Source organism: Leuciscus leuciscus (assembly GCF_965113295.1).
Source record: "Leuciscus leuciscus genome assembly, chromosome: 5".
NCBI lineage: Eukaryota > Metazoa > Chordata > Actinopteri > Cypriniformes > Leuciscidae > Leuciscus > Leuciscus leuciscus.
This window is the reverse complement of record NC_138729.1, coordinates 9,494,089-9,516,072: the sequence shown is the minus strand read 5'-3', so window position 1 is coordinate 9,516,072 and position 21,984 is coordinate 9,494,089. Positions and strand designations below refer to the sequence as shown.

General features: G+C 45.3%; 2 long non-coding RNA genes across 2 annotated transcripts in view; one reads left to right on the top strand and one right to left on the bottom strand.

The window, feature by feature from the left end:
* Nucleotides 1–21,984, bottom strand: part of LOC309499496 — a 350,425-nt gene that overhangs the window by 136,245 nt on the left and 192,196 nt on the right. The gene's annotated exons all lie outside the window — the stretch shown is intronic.
* Nucleotides 13,020–14,342, top strand: LOC309499389. The gene is made up of 2 exons (XR_014206231.1): nt 13,020–13,712; nt 14,166–14,342. It is a non-coding gene; the product is annotated as an uncharacterized lncRNA (long non-coding RNA).

The following is a 21,984-nucleotide window of genomic DNA, read 5'->3' as shown; positions in this document are numbered from 1 at the left end:
GATTACGTTGGACGCAGCTGCCATGAGCCCCAACAGTCTCTGAAACTGTTTCACAGTGAGTGACTGGCCTAGTTTTACCCCCTTTACGGCTGTGAGAATCGCAGAAATACGTGCAGGAGACAGACGTGCTTGCATTATTGTCGAAATCCCATAAAACACCCAGAAAAGTGGTCCTCTGAGCTGGGAGGAGCACACTCTTCTTGGCGTTGAGCCACAACCCCAACCTCTTTATGTGAGACAGAACGACATCTCGATGCCGAACTGCCAACTGCTCGGACTGAGCTAAAATCAACCAATTGTCGATAAAGTATAATACGCGAATGCCCTGGAGTCTCAGAGGAGCCAGAGCTGCATCCACGCATTTTGTAAAGATGCGGGGTGATAAACCTAGGCCGAAGGGAAGCCAATACTGGTATGCTTCGCCCCCGAAAGCAAACCTCAGGAACCTCCTGTGATGAGGATGGATAGATAAGTAAGCGTCCTTCAAGTCTATTGTGACAAACCAGTCCTGGGACTGAATCTGTGACACAATCATTTTAGCGTAAGCATACTTTGAACTTGAGATTCTGAAACCTGCTGTTTAATTGACGCAGGTCTAGAATAGGACGCAACCCCTCATCCTCTTTCGGAACAATGAAGTAACGGCTGTAAAACCCTGACTGTCTGCTGGGAGGAGAAACCCCTTCTATAGCTCCTTTTGCAGAAGTGTCAGTACTTCCTGCTCCATAACCAGAGCCTGCTCGGGGTCCACCACTGTGGGGAGGACCTCTAGAAATCTGTGCGGACGAGAACCGAACTGAATTCTGAAACCCTTTTCTAAAGTGTGCAGGACCCACTGAGAAATATATGGCAGAAGTTTCCACGCTGCCAGAAATTCTACTAGGAGAACCAGTCTCTCGAGACTGGCCTCTGGATTTGGTTGAACAGTCACTTTGGTGCCCTGAAGCGGCGAACCGGCAGGGAACAACCAAACTGACCGTTCTACGCCCCTCCTCGGAGGATCGTATGGGGACGCTGACACCTCGGTGCCCTGAACGGAGAACCGGCAAGGAACAACCGAACTGGCAGCGCTGCGACCCTCCTCAGAGAGTCGCACCCCAGAGGGTGCCGAGGAGAAACGATTTCTCAAAACCGTCCCTGCCCCGGGGGAACCTTCAGAAGCCTGATAGCCTCAGCGTCAGGACTTCTTGTCTAAGTTTTAATAGAGATAGCAACAGTCCTCAGATCTTGCCTACCTCTAACTAGCTTTGTTCCTACGACCCTCCTCGGAGGATCGCTGGAAAAAAGCAGGCACCTCGGCGCCCTGAAACGGCGAACCGGCAGGGAAACCGAAATGACTGCTCTACGACCCTCCTCGGAGGATCGTTTGGGGACGCTGACACCTCGGTGTCCTGAAACGGCGAACCGGCAGAAAAACCGAACTGGCAGCGTTGCGACCCTCCTCAGAGAGTCGCACCCCAGAGGGCGCCGCGGAGAAACGATTTCTCAAAACCGTCCCTGCCCCGGAGGAACCTTCAGAAGCCTGATAGCCTCAGCGTCAGGACTTCTTGTCTAAGTTTTATTAGAGATAACGACAGTCCTCAGATCTTGCCTACCTCTAACTAGCTTTGTTCCTATGACCCTCCTCGGAGGATCGTTGGAAAAAGCAGGCACCTCAGCGCCCTGAAACGGCGAACCGGCAGGGAAACCGAACTGACTGCCTTACATCCCTCCTCGGAGGATCGTTTGGGGACGCTGACACCTCGCTGTCCTGAAACGGCGAACCGGCAGGAAAACCGAACAGCCAGCGTTGCGACCCTCCTCAGAGAGTCGCACCCCAGAGGGCGCCGAGGAGAAACGATTTCTCAAAACCGTCCCTACCCCGGAGGGGACCACCCTCAGAAGCCTGCAGCCTCGGCGTCAGGGCTTCTTCCATTTTTAGCTATTTTAGAGATAAAACAGTCCTCAGATCTTGCATATCTCTAACTGGCTAGACTGTGACCGCCACCCAGGTCCCCATCGATTGTGGATGAGCCCGAATGGCGAATCTTTGTTTTGCCGCACTCTATGCTGCGAGGAGCTTAAGTATGCTGAGACTGCTCCCGCCCAGCAGTCTCAGGAACGTTAGATCAGTGAGGAAGAAACCTTTGGAACGCCGCTGAGGAGTTTATTTCTTCGTTTTTTTGAAAGCGGAGCGTCCAGAAGAAAAGACATATTTTATCTTAAATTTTCTTTACATCAGAAAAACTATATATATATATATATATATATATATATATATATATATATATATATATATATATATATATATATATATAAATAAATATGACACTCCGTGGCCACCAGCAGGAAACAACCGAACTGGCAGCGCTGCGACCCTCCTCAGAGAGTCGCCACCCAGAGGACGCCGAGGAGAAACGATTTCTCGAAACCGTCCCTCCCCGGTATAGTTTATCTGTTGCGCGACGCAATTCTCGAATAGCGTCAGTGCTGTTACATCCTCACATTCATCCATGCTTATATATTTTACCTACCAGTGCTGCCTAATAATATTTATCTATTATTTATGGTGGCTGGTGGGTAACGTCGGGGTTATGATGACACCAACACGGGAGAGAGATAGCTCGCAAGTGTCTCTTTAACCCGAGGCACTGTCATACCATGATACTTAATACCCATAACATTACTATAGTAGAAGTTTAGGGATAAAACACATAAACAGAAACCGGTTTATTCCACGATCTCGACACCTCAGTGTGGAGATAGGGAAAAAACGGCACTCCCCGACGAGTAGGCTGAGATATCGAGTTTTCCTTATACTTTCACTCTCATATATGTTCGGCTGGCCAGTAATATTTAACTTAGCAACAGCATTATATAAAACCTCCTTTTATAAGCTCCTCTTTATTCAACAGAGTTATGAGCTGACTTATTTATTTATTTATTGAAAACTCATAAACATCTGCCTTATTTTCTTTTTAAAACAAAAAACACTAACGATACCAATTCCTCGGAACTGGAAATCGCAGCATGAGTGCCTCATCCCGGGGAGGAGAAACCGCAGAGCGTGCTTCTCCCCGAGATAAGGCACGTGGATTGAACAGGTGTTTGTTAGAACCATTTGCGATCCCCAAGATGCGCGTCGACGCCGTGCCTCGGCAGCAGCGGGACCCGCGCCTCGGGGCGCGCGCACCGAACCGTCCTCCTCGAAGAACGGCCGGCGGGAGCGGAGCGTCCTCACGGACAGCTTCTCGCAATGCTCACAGTCAGCCCCCTCGAGAACTGACTGTTGGCATGCTCCACTCCCAAACAAGCAACACAAAGCTGAAGTGTGTGTCCCCACCCGTGATATAACGTGGGGAGGGAACAACACAACGCTTGCTTGCTCTCTTTTGCCATAATAAATATATATATTGCAACTTGACAGACAACAATAAATATGACAAGGACAGAATACACAGATCGCTTGCTGAAGGCACAGAAGCTAACGCGATCTGTGTCAGCGGGGCTGCCTTATAGTTTCCTGGTCGATGACGTCACCCGCCTATGACGTTTCGTCTTTCCATTGGACTGATTATACACGTGCTTCACGACGCAATCACGCAGGGCGTTCCCACCGCGTCTCGACGCAGCTAAGGAACTTAGGAACTTCAAAAACAAAAAAAAAAAAAAACCTGATGGGCCTCTATTACTATGATAAAAAAAAATTAAAAATAAAGAGAGAAAGTAATAATTAGGCAATGCTGCAGGGATACATAAAGTACAACTAATAATGTAAAGTACAAGTTATTACTACTGAAAAGACAAATCAATACATTAATTTACTAGGGCTGCCCCGTTTGATGGCCTTGTACAATCTGAGTTGGTATGTTGCGGTGGAGTTTAGTCATGGACAAGGGCGTTGTCACACCGAGAATCATCCTCGAGAAACCTTCAAACATCCCAACATGCGATACATAGGCTACTCACCCTATTTTTTTCCCCTCTTCTCTTCAGTGAGTTCGATGCCAAACTGCATTAGCTCCTTTATTAATTGAACGGTAGACATTTTCCCCAACTTTCTGAAGGCTCTTCCCAAATCAGTCAGTAACGTAAACCAGCCACAGCCAGTCTGACTCGAGTACTTTCCGTAGGCTTAAAGGAACACTCCGACTTTTTGGGACTTTAGCTTATTCACAGTATCCCCCAGAGTTAGATAAGTCCATACATAACTTTTTCATTTCTGTGCGTTCTGTAAGTGTTATTTGACGCACCCACCACTAGCCTAGCTTAGCACAAAGACTGGATGTAAATGGATAAGGTAGCATACTAATCCCAATAAGTGACAAAATAATGCAAACATTTTCCTATTTATGTGTTGTGATCTGTATAGTCACAGCGTGAACAAATAACAAGGCTATATGAGACAGAGACTATTTTCTCACTAGGCGTAGGAGGAGCACAGCTACTTGGGCGGAGTGGCTACTTGGGCGGAGTGATTAGCGCAGCACACGAGATGCCCTGTGGTGAGGAGCAGAGAGTTTGTTTGTTTTGTGTACGGAACCATCAACAGGGCGTCTCATGTGCTGCGCTAATCACTCCGCCCAAGTAGCCACTCGGCCCAAGTAGCTGTGCTCCTACGCCTAGTGAGAATATAGTTCCCAGTATTTATACGATTAAAAATGGTCTCTGTCTCATATAGCCTTGTTATTTGTACACGCTGTGACTATACAGATCACAACATGTAAATAGGAAAATGTTTGCATTATTTTGTCACTTATTGGGATTAGTATGCTACCTTATCCATTTACATCCAGTCTTTGTGCTAAGCTAGGCTAGCGGTGGGTGCGTCAAATAACACTGTAGCGACAATGAGTATGAACCAAACACAGACTAATCTTCGTCCAGAATATTAATTCAAACTCTCTGCTTCTCGATGAACAAAGAGGAAGATTTGGTCAGGACTTCGTATCCTCATCCATCTTGTCACGGGATCCAGGCGCCGACCGGTCTGGCTATTTAAAAGAGCCCCCAGCACTAACACATAACTGGTCAATGCTAGCTTAAATCACCCAGGCTCCAGAGAGTCTGTAACCAAAGACTTTTATTGGTTAACTGAAGGAAGAACTGGTCAACTTCGATAGTTTGCAAGATGGATCGATACCAGCAGATGTTGTTTTCCCCCACAACATTCCTGACCCCTTCCCTGCTGGGATCTTTGAACGAACAAACAGAGTCCTTTTCTCTCTAAACCAGAAAACTGAGATTTTTCCTACAGTATACATAAAACTCATTCAGTAACAATTTTCAATGGACTTATAAACATCATACATCATTCTATGTGTTTCTACGATATATGTGTCCATTTAATATGCCTTGATCCCATATAATTCATGTAATTGGTATAATTATTATAGGTGTGTGACTGAAAGTGTGTACTGTTTCATATCAATGCTATCTTACGAACACCACTAGTAAGTTGGCTGGAATGAAATCTGTGTAATATGTTTTGATCTTCTTTTAATTAGAAATCATGTCTAAACTGTGGCCTCTGTTCTCTCTGCTTAAGAGCGAGAGAACAGACAACCCCCCCCCCCCCCCCAGATAAGATCATTTACGATCAGAACTGAAAAGAATGCCACCTCCTAAATTTAGCCAGTGTCTAATTGGCCAGAACTCATCCTGGAGGTTGGACAAACTTTGAGTTTAAAATCTTAGACCCGAAACAAAGTTCTCTCTCTGCTCTCTGCTCTCTAGCTCTTGGTTCGTTCAAAATGTTCTGATAGAGAAGAGCTCTCTCTGTGCTCTCGCTCTCTGGGTTCACCCTCAAGAAATGCTCTGCTCTCACTCTCAAGAGAGATGGGCAGAAAAAAGATGAAGATCTCAATCAGACTACTAACCATGTAAACGCAGAGACAAAGAACCCAAATTAAGATCAGAAGAACGGGTTCAACAGCTTTATTCAAGCCATCTTACTACTCTCGTCTAAGTTGTCTTTTCTTTTCTAAGTTTTCCTTTATTTTCCGTTGTGAGTCTCGGTTCTAAGTTAAGTTTTGCGACAAGATTTCGAGCCACGTTTCTTCTGCAAAGCCAGCTTCAAACAAAGACTTTCATTCCGCCAGCACACCATGTGACTGGCCGCCCCAGACATCAGGCACAAGGACACCAGCCAATGAACGGACCGGGAAAACCCCTTTCACAACAAAAGGGAATCCCCAAAAGCAAAGACAAGCAAGTATCTCCAGACTAAAAGCTGAACTGGTGTATTGATATAAATTGAATAACCTGTCTAAGAAACGATAGAAGGGTTAAATTAATGATTGATGGTCCGTTCCAGGTCATGTCTTATAAGTGCAGAAACTTGGGATTTCATCATCTCACTCTTAAACTCACTCTTAAAACTTACTCTTTCCTTATTCTTTTTCCTTCTGCAACTCGTATGAATGTGTGTGTGTGTTTGTGTTAGATATTAGTTTTATGTGTTAGTATATAATCAATAAAGTATTGTTTGTATTTGAACAAAGAGATTACTTGTGTTCTCTTACGAGAGGTTCTCTCGTATTGCGTAAGTTTAGCTTACGCTACGGGTAAAGTCATCTTTTCTCGAGATATGAAGCAAAAAATTATCCTTAATTTTAATATCTTGTCAACGCAGTGCGGCAGCAAGCTGACCTAGAGCAGGCAATCTAGCGTGCTCATAGGCTGCTCTGCGGCAACTGCAGCAGCCTATCACTGAGCCCTTGGCGTGACGTCACGTCCAATGAGCGCGAGCAGCGCGCCTACGCGTCACGGCCCGAGGCGGGGCGTGGCAGAGGGTATAAATACGGGCTGAGAGGCTGCTTTCACTGATTTTTGTCTCTTCAGCGAAGCTCTTCGCATCGCTGATCTTTGAGGAAGCCGCCGTTGAAACCAGCGCTTTGCAAGCCGAGGATTCTGCCTGAGGACGCCGGCCGCCTTCGCCGCCTTCAGCTATCCCTGCCTGCTTCGCTATCCGGCGAAACATATCCTTTCTATTATGCATTGTATCTCATGTAAAGCTCCGCTCAGCGACAGAGACCGCCATGTTATCTGCGCTCTCTGCCTGGGACCGGACCACGCTGCCCTCGCCCTCGCGGCGGGTGGCTGTGAAATGTGCGAAGAACTGCCGATGTCGACCCTGCGGGCTCGACTCGCCTTGTTCGACGCTCCAGCTGTCTCTCCGTCTGCCTCCACCGGGCCGCGCAAGAAGAAGCGCCGCTCTCAGAGGCCACCGGAACCCGCAGCAGCAGCTGAGCGCTCGCCGGAGCCCCTCCCGCGAGCCTCGCTATCTCCATCTCCTCCCCCCCTTCCCGACGCGCAGCGGCCGGCCTTTGCCCGCACTGCCGTCGCCTCGGGGGATGAAGCGGACGACGCTGTTTTGACGGACAGCTGCTCTATCCTGGCCTCGGACAGCGAGGAGTGGTCTGGCTCCACCTCCTCTGCACAGGAGTCTAGCCGGTCCCGCGCCAGTGTCGACGCGGAACTGCTCCGCCTCCTCACCAAAGCGGTCGAACAATTGGGACTCGACTGGTCCCCACCGAGGGCGCCCGCGCCTAACCGACTTGACGGGTGTTTTCTGCCTAGCCGCCGCCCAGCGCCTGCCTCTAGGTCAGCACCCTTCCTGCCTGAGCTCCACACTGAGCTCTCTAAGTCGTGGAACGCCCCATTCTCCGCTAGACTCCGCTCACCGGTCTCCTCGACCCTCTCCCAAGTGGACGGGGCCGCCGAGAAGGGATATACTCAAATTCCCCCGGTGGAAGATGCTGTGGCAACGCACCTTTGCCCGCCATCCGCCAGATGGCGCTCAAAGTCTGCCCTGCCGTCCAAGGCCTGCAGGACCACATCAGCACTCGTCGGCCGCGCCTTCTCCGCCGCCGGCCAGGCTGCTTCCGCCCTGCATTCAATGGCTGTGCTCCAGATCCTCCAAGCCGATCTCCTCCGAGAGCTGGACGAGAAAGGCCCGGATCGCGCCGTTCTCACGGACCTGCGTAGCGCGACGGACCTCTCCCTTCGCGCCACAAAGTCCGCTGCACAAGCCATCGGGAGAGCTATGGCCTCGCTCACCGTCACCGAAAGGCACCTTTGGTTGACGTTGGCGGATATGAGCGAATCCGAGCGTTCAGTGTTCCTCAACGCACCGCTCTCTCCCACCGGCCTGTTCGGCCCAGCGGTCGCCGGGATCGTCGATCGCTTCTCGGAGGTGCAGAAGGCATCGCAGGCGATGAATCTCTTCCTGCCCCGCCGCTCGAGTTCGTCTGCAGGCCGCTCTCAGCAGCCTCCTGCACGGAACTCCTCTCAGCGCTCTGCCCAGCCTCCGTCTTCGCAGCGACGACAGGGCGGCCGCCCTAGGTCGCGCTCAACCAGCCGTCACAAACCGCCTCCCCCCCGGGGACCCCGGCCCAAGGTGACGCTCAAGCCTGAGCCCGCGAAGTCCTCCTAGCGGCTGCAAGGAGGAAAAGATGGCTGAGTCCCGCTGCGGCCGGACCGCCATCAAAGCGCCCAGCTCTGCCAGTCCCCTTAGAAAAGGCTACTGCAGCAGCTTACATCGCAGCCAACGAGCCAGTAATACAACTCTCTCGCCTGCACACAAACGCCGTTTTCACGGCGACCCAGAGAAATCTCATAAAGAGTATGGTTTCGGGTTTTCCGGCTCACGCCGAAGGTGTCATGAGTGTAGAATTTGTGCCCACGCCCCAGTGCTCACCACTACACACAAACACGATCTCCCCGGTAACGCTCACAGAGCGCACTCTCATAAAGCGGGCACGCGCCGCTCGAGTGCTAAAGGTAGAGAATGTGCCCGCTCTTCCAAGCCCACACCTACCCACTGCCCGCTCTGTCACACAGTTATCCCGGGACGCAGATCCTCTAAAGCTCCCTTACACTGGCCGTGTTGCATATGTAAGCCCTGTGCCCGCTCACGAGCGCGCGCACTTACTATCAAACACGTTAAACCTCATGCCGCTCTCGCGCCACGGGTTTCTAGCATCAAAATGTGCCCCGTCCCCAGTGACCGAGCCGTTATGTGCTGTACAGCCAGTCACCATTGTTCGCGAGCCCCCATATTCGAGCACCGGCAGCGCGCGCGCCGCCCCGTCCTCTCTGATAGAGGTTCCCCATCCCGCCCAGCGCGGCGACCCGAACCCAGAGATCATTCGACCCCTAGCTATGTGTGCGAAAGCATGGCAAGCTATCCAGGGCGTGTCAGAATGGGTGCTGAATACTATAATGCACGGCTATTCGCTTCAATTCGCTCGCCGTCCCCCGCGCTTTCTAGCACGGACAGAGACGAGAGTGAATACAGAAGTAGCGCATCTGCTTCAGGCAGAAATAGCAAAGCTGCTGCACAAAGGGGCTATAGAACAGGTGCATCCTTCTCAGAGCGAGTCGGGCTTTTACAGCCGTTATTTCCTCGTACCCAAGAAGGACGGAGCGCTGAGACCTATTTTAGATCTGAGACATTTGAACAAAGCTCTCATGAGACGGCCGTTCAAAATGATCACAACCAGACAAATCCTCGCGCAAATTCGCCCGGGAGACTGGTTCATCTCTCTCGATCTAAAGGACGCATATTTTCAGATTCAGATAATACCCCGTCACAGGCCATTCTTGAGATTCGCCTTCGACGGTCGGGTATATCAGTACACCGTCCTGCCGTTCGGTCTATCTTTAGCACCCCGTACATTTACGAAGTGCATGGACGCGGCTCTCTCTCCCCTGAGGAGACAAGGAATGCGGATACTGAATTATCTGGACGACTGGCTAGTCCTCGCGCAGTCAGAGGCAGAGCTTTTGTCTCACAGAACAGCGCTTCTCAGCCATCTGGAATGCTTGGGTCTCTCGGTCAACTGGACCAAGAGCTCATTACTACCCCGCCAGTCGACTTCCTTTCTCGGAATAGAACTGGACTCGGTGGCTATGACGGCCAGATTGTCAGAGCAGCGCGCGCGCCGCATTCGACATCTCGCCGCGTCTTTCCGGACGGGCAGTCAGGTTCCGCTGAGGACATTCCAGCGAGTCCTGGGGCATATGGCCTCAGCTGCAGCAGTGCTCCAGCTGGGCTTACTGCGCATGCGCCCGCTTCAACGCTGGCTGAAAGCGCGAGTGCCTCACCGAGCCTGGACGGCCGGCCGCTTACGAGTCAGAGTGAATCATGGCTGTGTTTCAGCCCTGCAGCCCTGGCTAGCAGCCGAATGGTATCGTACGGGAGTGACGATGGGAGTTGTCTCGCACCGGAAAGTTGTCTCGACAGATGCGTCCAACCTAGGTTGGGGAGCGCTATTAGAGGGCAGACCGGTCTATGGCCCTTGGTCAGACCAGGAGAGTCACCTTCATATAAACTGTCTAGAGATGCTGGCGGTCGAGAAAGCGCTCAAGCACTTCCTCCCATACCTACAGGGCCACCATGTACTAGTCCGCACGGACAACATGTCAGTGGTAGCCTATGTGAACCGTCAGGGCGGTGTCAGATCCAAAACTCTCTGCGCCCTGGCGGAACGCCTCCTTGTATGGGCTCAGCACTCACTGCGCTCGCTGAGAGCCGCGCATGTGCCGGGTCTCCTGAACGAGGGTCCAGACAGACTGTCCAGGGACAATGTTCCCCTGGGGGAGTGGTCTTTGCATCCCCAAACAGTCCAGTCGCTGTGGCGCCGTTTCGGCAGAGCGGAAGTCGACCTCTTTGCGTCAAAAGACAACGCGCACTGCCCACGGTTCTTTTCCAAGAGCGAGGACGCGCTGGCCCAAACCTGGCCCAGCGGCCCGCTTTACGCTTTTCCCCCTGTCTCTCTGCTGCCACAAGTCATCGGGAGAATCAGGGAAGCGCGCCACACGGTGCTCCTCATAGCCCCGTATTGGGAGAATCAGACGTGGTTCCCAGATCTAATACGGCTGGCGGACACACCCCCCTGGCCGATACCGGTGAGAAGAGACCTTCTCTCTCAAGCCCGCGGCTCGATCTGGCATCCTCATCCAGAGCGCTGGTCTCTGCATGTATGGATAGTCAACGGATACCCGTTGACTTGCCAATAGGGGTTGTGAACACGATCACACAGTCTAGAGCTCCCTCTACGAGACGGCTCTACACATCTAAATGGTCTGTGTTTAATAAATGGTGCACCGCCCAAGGGCTGGATCCACAAACATGTGAGGTGTCGCGTGTGCTTTGTTTCCTCCAAGAGCTGTTGGACATGGGCAGGTCCCCCTCCACGCTCAAAGTATATGTTGCGGCCATATCAGCTTTTTCCGACTCGGCGCTGGGCCGCGCATTAGGGAGGAATGAGCTCATTATCCGCTTCCTTAGAGGAGCTAGGAGGATGAACCCCCCGCGACCCCCCTCGGTTCCTATTTGGGATCTTTCCCTGGTCTTAGAGGCCATGAAAGCGCATCCCTTTGAACCCATGGAAACTGTGGATATGAAATACCTCACGCTCAAAACCGTTTTTCTGATAGCCCTGTCTTCAGTCAAACGTGTGGGTGACCTGCATGCGTTATCAGTTAACGCGGCATGTCTCGAGTTCGGACCTAATGACTCTAAAGTTATTCTCAAACCGAGACACGGTTATGTCCCCAAGGTGTTGGGCACACCCTTCAGAGCACAGGTCATTTCTCTCTCAGCTTTGCCGGCTACCGGCAGCGAAGTTGACAGTAATCTCCTTTGCCCTGTCAGAGCGCTGAGAAATTACATTACGCGCTCCGCCGCCATGAGGCGCTCGGAGCAGCTTTTCGTTTCGTTTGGTGGGCGCACCAAGGGTCTCGCCGCCTCGAAACACACTCTGTCCAGATGGATAGTGGACGCTATTGCAGCTGCTTATGCGTCTAAAGACCTGCAATGCCCTTTGGGCATCAGAGCCCACTCTACTAGAGGCATGGCCTCGTCATGGGCTTGGACTAGCGGAATTTCTATTCATGACATTTGTACGGCGGCGGGCTGGGCCTCCCCGTCTACATTTGTTAGATTTTACAATCTAGAAGTTCCCGCCCTGCAGGCTAAACTTTTATCAGTCTAAATCTCGCGTAGGCCGGCCCACTTCTGTGCGCGGGCTACTGCTGTTTGATTTAGCCCTCCTGGTTGAGCTGTACAATATAAGGGTTGGTTAGTCAGACCGGCCGCGCCGTTCTGTTCCCCCTACTATGTGCTTATGTACTTGCGCTAGCCATATCATTGGCCGCCTGGCTCACACTCTCGTGTTCCCCGGGCTTCCCTGGGACTCATTCAGTGGATGCCGGGCGCGCACGGCGTTGACAAGGGAGTTCCCGTAGCGTAAGCTAAACTTACGCAATACGAGAGAACCTCTCGTAAGAGAACGTACTCGGTTACCTAACGTAACCTCTGTTCTCTCTAGAGAGGGAACGAGTATTGCGTAACCCGCCGTGCTCGCGCCACGAGCTCACTCGCTTCTGCGACAAAAACCAGTGAAAGCAGCCTCTCAGCCCGTATTTATACCCTCTGCCACGCCCCGCCTCGGGCCGTGACGCGTAGGCGCGCTGCTCGCGCTCATTGGACGTGACGTCACGCCAAGGGCTCAGTGATAGGCTGCTGCAGTTGCCGCAGAGCAGCCTATGAGCACGCTAGATTGCCTGCTCTAGGTCAGCTTGCTGCCGCACTGCGTTGACAAGATATTAAAATTAAGGATAATTTTTTGCTTCATATCTCGAGAAAAGATGACTTTACCCGTAGCGTAAGCTAAACTTACGCAATACTCGTTCCCTCTCTAGAGAGAACAGAGGTTACGTTAGGTAACCGAGTACGTTATCTGCTTACAAATTTTATTGTCTTGAACTTCGATCTAAGTACCTACACTCTAAAAACTCCTGGGTTATTTCTTCAACCCATTTTCTGGGTTATTTGTGTTGGGTTAAAATTTTGGGTTATTTTTTCAGAGAGTAACCATTTTCTGGGTTATAGGGCTAATATTTTGACCCAATTCATGGGTTGTTTGGGTTTCTGGGTTATTTTTCAAAGAGTAACCCATGTTCTGGGTTGGCTTTCTCTCTCTCTCTCTCTCGCAGTTGTTCTGGAATTTTCAAGGTAAGAGAGTATTTTCAGTGTTGATGTAATGTAAACTTTTCTGTGTCCATGTCCCTGTTGCTAGTTTAGCACCATTTGCTAAAAAAAAAAAAAAAATATGTTGCTACGTTGAGACTAGCGTTAGCCGTGGTAATTCTGTGGTTGGCATGTAGCCGCGGCTATCACGACAACATCTAGGTCTAGGACAACTCGAGGTAACGTTATCGCACACCGGACGCGATTTTGAACACGGTCCTGAGCCGTTGCTGGGTGCCGCGGACAGACCGCCGGTGTGTGTGTGTGTGTGTGTGTGTGTGTGTGTGTCCGTTACACTCATAGAGAATAATGTGTTCGAATTTTAAAGACGCGGCGCTGCGCTTCGCGTCCGGTGTGCGAGCCCCTTGAGAGAGTGCACGTCCGGTGAGCGATACCTCGAGTTGTCCTAGACGCGACGCGACGCTTCTCGTCCGGTGTGCGAGCCCCATAGCCGCGGCTACAGAGCGACGAGGCAACACAATAGTTGAGTTATGTTTACCAGCTGTGCCGTGCTTATCATATTATACAGTGCTCTACTGGCTGATGTAGTGAGAGTTAAAGAAGCGGGTCAAGTCTTCAAATTGTTGCTAACCTCTATATTGCTATGTTTTCTCCAGGTCATTTTGAATGGACAGTTTTGTCACTGATAAGCTAACTGAGTGGCAGCTGTCTGAGCTGACAGAGAATTTTAGAGGTGAGCATTTTACTCTTATTGCCCTTATATCATCTCTCTATACCTACATTTTTTTTTTTTAATAAGACTTAAATGTGTCAGTGCAAGATTTTGTGAAAGTCACAACTTCTTCGACAGTGGGGTATGTACAACCCTAAAATATTATTGTGCCTTGTCTTTAAGCTGTTATGCATAAGAATGGGCTGTCATTACACTTTTTAATGAAAGAAAATATGTCATTCACACAAAATGGGTAATGTTAATGCTGCAAAATAACCACATTAGTTAACTAGCATTAGCATGTCCCTAGCATTTGGGCCATGTAAAAAAACAAAAAAAAACAAAAAAAAAACACTGCATTACCTTAAAAGTGATTATTTGTTAGCTTGATAATGAAAGAGTGTCTGGTGAGTGGTTCACAATTGTCTCGACTTATTACACAATACTCATGTTGTCTTGTTTTCTGTCTTTCAGATAGATGAGGAGGCATTTCTTCTCTTTGATGAGGACACTATCAAAAATCTTGTCCCCAAAGTTGGCCCCAGGCTTAAATTCCTGAGGCTCTTCTGAGAATTGTTGTTTATTTTTCTATTTTTTATTTCTAATATTGTTATTACAGTGTGACCTAAAATAAATATGAAAATAAACATGTCCAAGTGTGTGTTTTTTCTTATAGATTTTTATTTAATGCAATAAAAATGTAAAAGTGCTTGAAGTGTGTAATATAATGTAAAACAAAGTTTTATTTTCTGAAATAAGGCATACTGGGATAGTGACCCAAGTTAGGTTATTTTTGACCAAACTCCTGGGTTAAAAAATGATCAACTAATTTTTGGGTTATTTCTACCCAGATGTTGGGTTTTTTAAACCCAACATTTGGGTCAGGTATTTAACCCATAATTTGGGTCAAAAAGCATAACCCAATTTTCTGAGTTGAAATAACCCATAAATTAGTTGGTCCCTTTTTGACCCAGGAGTTTTTAGAGTGTATGCTTACCCTGGATTTAGTTTTTAATTTACTGTTAGGGGGGGGGGAATTCTTCTTTCTTGGCCAGGAAGATATTATATTTCCTAGAGTTAATAACTGTTTATGCTTTCTGTTCATTGGATGAACTGATAGACTAATCATACTATTGATTCTGCTACAGTAAATTCTGAAAATAATTAAATAATTAATTATTGATCATAATTCGTTATGAATAATAATTAATTAGATTTATACGTGGCCGTATAAACGCTACAACACTTACCGAACGCACAGAAATGAAAAAGGTATGTATGGACTTATCTAACTCTGGGGGATCCTGTGAATAAGCTAAAGTCCCAAAAAGTCGGAGTGTTGCTTTAAAGCAAAGGAACATCAAATTAGACAAAATCAACAGAACATGCCATCATATGTGAAAAAATAAGAATATATTATAACATTATCCCGCATTTACCTGAAAAATATGTCCTCCGAAAATGCTCGACGCTGGAATCGTGAGAAGTTCTGTCAGAACAGGACAGCATATTCATACACTCTCAGAAGAACCGAATGACTCAGAAGAAATGCGGGAAATTTTCTTAAAGAGACATTAACAGGTTTGGAAATAACGTCGTATTTTACAGACATGAAGTTATGGTGATGCAAACAAATAATCTTATGTAGCCTATATTGGCCTAAAATTGTATTTAGACATTTAAAACAACTTAATATGGTGGTGTCTTGGTGTTATATGAGCTAACATCTATTAATAATAATAAAAACAGCCATACCTTTTTAGTTGGAGCTAAACTGTAAAAAACAAAACAAAAAAAAAAACCTTTCAAACGGTACTAAAATGGACCTTTCCCATCTAAACCTAAAATGTTGTACCTTTATAAGCCGTTTTGGATACATCACTGTACCCTAAGGACCTATTGTGGACCTTTAAAGGTATAGTTATATATTTTGTGCCCCAAGGAACAAAATTGTACCCGCACAGTACCTTTTTTTCTGACAGTGAATAGGTTTGTGCAGCTGCAAAATCAAAGTCAGTTAGAGATTCATTCTGCCTCAGCATCATGTCTTTATGCTGGGTCCGGACTGAGGACTTCGTCCACATCAATGGCATCACATCAGGCAGTGTCGTCTCTTGCCAGGCAAAGGAAAAAACCCTCTGGTGTGCCAGATCCAGCCTTGATAACATTCTCCACACCTTGCTCTTTCTTGTCCTCATCCTCCTTGTCCACCACCCCTTACACATACTCTTCCTCCTCCCTCTTATATTGCTTCAATCCATTGTTGGCATCAACATACAGTGCAAAATTTTGAGTCAATTCTGGCACTCTGAACTGACTTGTATTGTGTACAGTTGGTTTGGTCGCATCATTGAGAACAATTTTGAGTCGTTGTGTGTAAACGATGACAACTGTTGTAGTTGTGTTCAACATTTGCCTTCCTGTGTTTAGCGTTTTGAAACATAAGTACACCAGAGTGCAAAATGTGTTTTAGTGAGTGAGAATGTGTTTAGAGTTTTGCAAAAAGTGTGCATGAGATTTGCAAATGGTGTCTTATCTATGTGAACTTGTTTTACAAAAAGAGTGATTTATTCGACAAACTGGTTTAGGCTATTGAGAATTTGGTTCAGAGAATGTGATTTAGTGTTTTAGCAATCCAGAAAAACTGTCATTTGTTACAAGAAAAAATTTATACATTTACAGTGTGAGTCAGGAGATAAAATAGCTCACTTGATTACACATAAATTCTCATGGTTCTGCTGTAGAAACACCAACACATCCGCTTGGTTATCTCCTGACTGCAACTGCAATTATGAATCCAGCATCTCTGGTTGTCATGGTCGCATAACAGCCTGTGCACCCACAGGAACTTAGACATAACCATCATGGCTGTAGAAACAGTAGATTTTGCACGTTCCCTCCATAGCCGTGAGTCTATCAGATAATTTACAGCTTTGCAACACATTTCCTCAGCCCAGAGCGAGCAGCTCTATTACCTGATCTGAAGCTCTGCTGTCATTTACATGCATTCAATCCTCATCCCAATAGCACATTCATCTCTCTCAATGAGATAACCTTTTCTACTTTTCCAAGGAAGCCTACGGAGAAGTGGTGAGGGTGACATAACCTTCAGAACACAATCCTTGCCTGCAGGCTCCGCCATGTCATGTTTCATTATTGCCATTTCCCATACTGAGTGGCTTAGGGCTAATCTCTGCTATTCTAAATCAACTATTTTGAGAAACATATTTTGTTATTTCCGGTGCATGTTGGGTGCGACACTGAATGTCAGGCATCTAGAGAAGGGTCGGCCTTGTGCGCTGATTGAATTTTTAGATTTGATGGATATATGATTCTAAGCTTCTGAGGCCTTGTGTATTAGACAGGTATTCTGCAATAGGAAGAGTGACCAAAATATTTTGCCTGCTGCCCGAATAACTTGGATTCCAGCGGAGCTTCATAGTCTGTTTCTTTCACGGTTGGAAAGGAGCCATACGCTTTCTCACCTGGTGCATCAGTTTACTGCTATCATGGAGATAGCAGATACAGACACACATATTTGCTGAAACCGACTAAAATGAGATTACAGATCAAATGTTAAAGCAACAGTTAACCCCATAATTACCATCACTGTCATTACTTACCCTCATGTTGTTACAAATCTGTAAGCTGTTGAATAGAATTTTATATTATGCCCTTTTACAAAGTCTACTAGAATAGGTTTTCATGCTTGAATTCTCAAAATACATTATTTTAATTGACCTATTTTACATTGTTGCAGCACCTCTCTTCTTAGTCTGTCAGTCACACTGTTTAGTATCAATGAAGAATCCTTCTGATAAGTACAAGAAAAATGCTCATGAAAAATGCAGAAGTGAATGAATAGTAATTTAGCATTTAGCATTAAACATTACGTTACTTGTGGCTAAATCACTCGAATACAAATAATATCATGTGATCAAATGTAACGGTTATAAAACTTTATTTCATTACCTCATCCATGAACATGATTTGTGAGATTTCCACCGGCAACGGACGTGAAGACGACAACTCCCATCATTCCACGCTCTTTCACAGCGTCATCAAGCCACGCCTTTGTGGACCTCTAGTAGCGAAAATTACATACTGTGCATTTAAATCTGTAAAAGATTACGGTAACACTTTACAATAAGGTTCAGTGGTTAACATTAGTTAACTACCTTAGTTAACATGAACTAAGAATGAACAACACTTCTTCCGCATTTATTAATCTTAGTTAATATTCATTTCAATATTTACTAATACGTTATTTAAATCAAAGGCTGTATTTGTTAACATTAGTTAATGCACTGTGAACTTACATGAACAGCTGTATTTTTATTAACTAACATTAACAAAGATTAATACATACTGTAACAAATGTATTGCATGTTGTTAGTTCATGTTAGTAAATAGATTAACTAGTGTTAACTAATGAACCTTATTGTAAAGTGTTACCAAGATTACTTTAAATGATTAGATAAAAACCACAGAATCCTGTTTCAACCACTGACTCTGATAATTTGATATGTGAAAATGAAACTGTGACATAAATGGTCATGACTTTCATAAAAAAAATGATAGAATTCTCCTGTGATGCACCTGTAAACACCATTTGACATTATTAAAAGAAACAGAAAGTAAAAAGTCTATAGAGCAAAAAGTAGCCATAGATGCAGCTCGTCATTGTCACCATGTCTGTTAAGCTCAAAAAAATAAAAACAATAATCCTATTAAATTCTAAAAGTTTTGACTTGACTTTAGTTTTGATTAGTCTTGCATACCAACATTAAACAATGTTGTCTTGTTTATTAACGTGAACAAGCTCTCTCACTCAGTGTTTTTTCCCCCCATTTACTTCTGATGTTGAAACTTGAAACTTTTTTTCTACTGAAGAACTAAAAACTTCATTTCACTCATGATTTGAGTTTGATGCAAGTATAAAAGTGTATGAATTCTCATCCTTGATGTTCAGAGACACACATCCATATTTAGATGTTAGAAATGTTACTTACATATCAGTGTATAAAGTTTCCTCTTAACACATTCAAATAAAGGAAGTTGTTTGAAAACTTTTCAGGAAAGAACATGTCAGGCTAAAGAAAAAAAGTATAAAAAAGATAAGTATAACAAACTTTTCATTTTGATTTGCAAGTTTTGCTTTTATAACTCACATAAGAGCGTGCTGGGGGCCTGCAGTTGATTGTACAGAGACTTGGAGAAGGAATGGACGCCTGTAATCATGCCGTGCTGTACCAGGCTCAAGTGGAAATATAATGGTAACCGTTCCTTACAGTTCTTAGAACCGTTCGTCCTGACGGTGGAAAAACGGCTATTGACAGTTAACCTTTTAAAATTGGGGTGAGCTTGTTCTGCAGCCTCTGTCATGGCAAGGTCTATGTTTACTATGGGCAACAATGACAGAGCAGACTTGGTTAGACAGTTTCCCGCTCTCTCTCTCTTACTCACTTTCTCTGAAGTTTTCTCCTTTGAAGCGATCCATGAACATTTCTTTGATCTCTTTCACTCCCTTTCTGTCATTCTTTATAGTAAAGACACTACAAGTGTCCACATGTGTTTTCTACACAAATTAAGTGATTAACCATTGCAGTTGGACTGAGTGATGATGAAGGAATATTCAGGTTCAGTACAAAGTCAGCTCAATTAACATGATTTATGGCATAATGTTGTTTAAAAAAAAAAAAAAGGTCTTTGACTTGTCCTTTAAAAAAATAATAACAAAAGCAAAAATAAATGCGTTGGGGCAGTTAAAATTTTAATTATGTAAAATCAATAGTGTGAAGTTTATAGAAGCACTTCTGTTACATAGTTACTTGAGCAGTAAGACTGTTTAAATCATCATTTTAAATCGTCAGAGTCGTCTCTGTTTTATGAGGAGACTGAGATCTTTTAGAGTTCGGGGGGGAGTGCTCTGTTCCTTTTATGAGTCTGTTGTGACGGCAGTACTTTTTTATGCTGTTGTATACTGGGGAAGTGGAATCAGGATCAGCGATGCAAACAGAGTGAATAAACTGATAAAGAAAGCCAGCTCTGTTTTGGGGACTAGGTGGTGGTGGTGATGGAGAGGAGAATTCTGGCCAAACTCTGTCATTTTGTGTGAAAATTCTCTAAATGGTATCGTTTGTGCACAGGAGTAGCCTGGGTTTCCCCATACTGCCTTGGGCGCAGCGCGATTTTATTCACGCTGCTAGGCAGCCTGGACACCATGGACTAGATTTTCCCCTCAAAAAGGGAACCAATCACAGAACGGGGAGGGAGCAGCAAGACGATGACGACGTCTATGCGACACACCGAAGCAGTTTGTTTATATCTATGGATCCAACATGGCATCAGACGCGAAGTTACCTTTCGATGCAGCCTTAGATAGTGTTCTAAGTAGTTTAGAACGCAAGTTTATTTCGTCTTCTTCCTCGTCGAATTTCTGTCGCTCTACATACGTCATCTGGTATAATTGAAACGTTTGGCTATGAAGTACGTACAGGCGCATTTGATAGACATTCGTAGCGCCCAATAAACGGCTCTGGGCATTCATAAACCAGGCCTCAAATACAAGAAAATGAACATGTGGTTCCCAGACCACGTCTCAATGAGAAAGAGGTCTGATGTTAGCCAGGCTAGCACAGGAGAGTACTTTTAGTATTAGGTTGATTCCTCCTCGGTGAAAGAAGGAGAGATATTTTAGGTATTTTAATCCTGCTGCGATTTGTCTTTCCTGTAGCTCAAACGCTAAGGTCATGGGTTCGATTCCCAGGGAAAGCAAGAACTGATAGGAATGTAAATGTATACTTTGAAATGCAATGTAAGTCGCTTTGGATAAAAGCGTCTGCCAAATGCATAAATGTAAATGTACAACTGTACCCTGATTTGATGTACAGTATGTGCAGAATAATGTGGATATGTAATTGTATCCGCATCTATATGCATGTATAGCTATGTATATGGGTATATATGCGTATCTGGGTATCTATGTACGCATAGGGATGTATGGTATGCGTATTTGGGTATATGTTCTTATGTTGATGCATGAATGGACATTGTTTATCTTGTATATTCACTTATTTTAATATTTTAGTATATTACAGTAATTATTATTATTTTTATTATTTAAAATAGCACATTGACTGGGGTTGACTAGGGTTTGAGTGGCATTGTTTGGTATGATATGTAATGTGAGAGTATTGAGTGTCTATGTGGGCAAGTGAATGGAGGTGTTTTTGAGTTTATTATGTTAAGTAGGCCTTCGTATGGTATTTTACAATTGATAGATACTCCGATTATTGAGATTATTGATTGGTTGATTGTATTGTCTATTTTTGTCTTGCGTGTTGTCTTGTTTTTCTGTTGCTGCTGTAACACATTAATTTCCCCCTTGGGGATCAATAAAGGAATTCTAAGTCTAAAGGCCCTTTCACACCGGACGCGTAACGAAAAAGCGAAACGAAAAAGCGAATAGTTTGCGTCAAAACCATTCACATCAGCCAGTTTTTTTCGCCGCAGCACATTCGCGTTCGGTGTGGAAGCACTCATTACACAAACAGCTGATCGAAAAATAAAACCATCGCGCGAATTATTCGTGCGTCAAAATCGCGTCCAGTGTGAAAGGGCCTTAAGTCTAATTTTTACAGTTGTTTTAGGGTTTTTGGCATCATGTTAACACATTGTCTACATCTTGTACTATTGTAACTTCCAGTATTTTAATGTTCACTTTCATTTGTAAGTTCACTCCCATTGTAAGTTCATCACTGTAACCCAGATTTTGGCTGGGAAAGCAAAAGCAGTACAAATAAAAAAAATTTTAGTCACTTTATATGTACTTGCGTCAAAAAAAAAAAAGAGTTAGGTTACACTATTTTAAAGTGATGTAGTTACATTGTACTTACTTTGTACTTAGATAAGTACTGAATAATATTAATTAAGTACATGTACTTATTATAGAGTTAGGGTTTGGTTTAGGGTTAGTTACCTGTATCTATGCATAATTGACTGTTATTACTATAATAAATATAGTAACGTGTAACTATGCCATCTTAAAATAAAGTGTTGCCAAAGTTTATGACTGTAAGAAATGAAAATTCTTTTAACTGTAAAAGACCTGTTAAAAGTAAAAACCTGTTAATTGGGTAATAGTACATTCCCTACAGTAAAAATGTGTGATTTTACAATGAAATAAAATAACAAGTCATCTTTTAACTATTAAATTGATATTCCCAGAAATCTCTGAATGACACTTGACATTTTTGATGGGTTTTAATTGAAATAGCTAAATCTTTGTTTT